Here is a 1820-nt window from a genome sequence, read left to right as displayed (position 1 = left end):
AAGAAGTCTTAGGAAGAGAGCCCACAATATCCACCAACACACGGGTGAATGGCGCCTCAAAAGGAGGAATGGGAACTAGAGGTGCAACCTTTTCGGTCTGATTACACTTCCCCACAACTTGGCAGGTGTGACAAGACTTACAATACCAGGAAACATCCCTGAAGATACCTGGCCAGTAAAAGTGTTTCAAAATGCGTGCCACAGTCTTCCTCACTCCAAGGTGTCCTGCCAAACTGGAATCATGAGCCACTCTAATAATATCCTGCCTACAAACACAAGGGATGACAACTTGATGTACAACCTCCCATTCACAGTCGGCTGATGCTGTTGGGGATCTCCACTTCCTCATAAGTACTCCTGACTTTATATAATAACAAGTAAAAGCAAGAGCTGACTCTTCCTCACTGCAAGCAGAGTTAGCTAGACTTTTCAACTCAGGGTCAGCAACCTGCAACTCAACCAACTCTTGACGAGACAAATTATCAACACTACGGGGTACTGCCTCATCTGGTGAGTGGTCCAAATTAGCAAGAAAAGTGTCAGCTAGGATAACATCATCATCATCATTATAATCTAAGTCACCAGTAACTTTAGACTTAGCCCTAGTGACAGCACATGCAGAAAACACATCAGGGATATCATAAACCTGCGTCGCAGTCGCTGGTTCCCTAGACAACTGAGGAACTGGACACACTTGACTTCCACCAATATCATTTCTAAGTAAGAAAGTTCCACCTGACATTGGGAGTGTCTCAACCAACCCAACCATAACGGAACCATTAACAAAACCAGACTCTAAATTCACTCTGCACAGAGGGACAGAGAAGTAATTATTCCCTACACCTTGTAAGATTACAGTTTCATCAGAGGAATTAACATTAGAGCCTAGAACACTGGTCAGCATAAGGGATTGGCAAGCACCTGTATCATGATATATTTTAACTGATTTCCTGTCATTATTGTCCTGAGGACTGACAAAACCATTAGACAAGAAATTAGCACATGAACTCTTGAGAGTGTCACCCACGTTACAGTTCAAAAGAGGAGCTTCATCATAAGAATTTAATTTACCCCTAAAAGCAGGTTCAGTTAACTCGGTTAAAGAATTCTGGGAACTCTCAAGGGTGGACACTAGACCAATTGACTGAATATTTAAAGACTCCTTTTTGTTCACATCACGCTGTCTCCTGAAACATTTCTCCCTAGTATGACCAAGCTTACTACAATAAGTACATTTACTTTTCTGAAATCTAGAGGTGAAGCTGGTATTTACTTCCTGAGAAACATCATCTTTATTCTCTTTCCTGTTACCTGTACTCTGAGTAGAGGCAACGTACTTACTCTCAGCTTTCCTTTTTTCTTCAGAATATCTCTTGTGAGTGAGAACATATTCATCAGGTAAAACTGCAGCATCAGACAAATTATCTATTCTTTTCTCATCAAGATGTAGGCTTACATCTTTATAAATACACCTTTTGAAGTCCTCCAGGAAAATCATCTGCTTAAATTTATCAAAATCAGAATTTACATTTTTAGAATTTAACCACTGCTCTAACAGATCTTCTTTGATTTTTGCATACTCAACATGGGATTGCTTATCTTGCTTAAAAGTTGTCCTAAATTTTACTCTATAGGCTTCAGGAACAAGCTCATAGGCCTTAAGAATCAAGCTCTTAACTATATCATGATTATAAGATTGATCCTGAGGCAAAGATGCATAAGTTACTTGAGCTTTACCGGTGAGAACACTCTGTAGGAGTACTGGCCAATACTTTTTGGGCCAATTAAAACCTGTAGCTACCCTCTCAAACAACTGAAAA

The sequence above is a fragment of the Coenobita brevimanus genome, chromosome 73, assembly GCF_032717465.1.
Source record: "Coenobita brevimanus isolate Jiangsu-jjx chromosome 73, ASM3271746v2, whole genome shotgun sequence".
Lineage (NCBI taxonomy): Eukaryota > Metazoa > Arthropoda > Malacostraca > Decapoda > Coenobitidae > Coenobita > Coenobita brevimanus.
Note: the sequence above shows the minus strand (reverse complement) of the source record.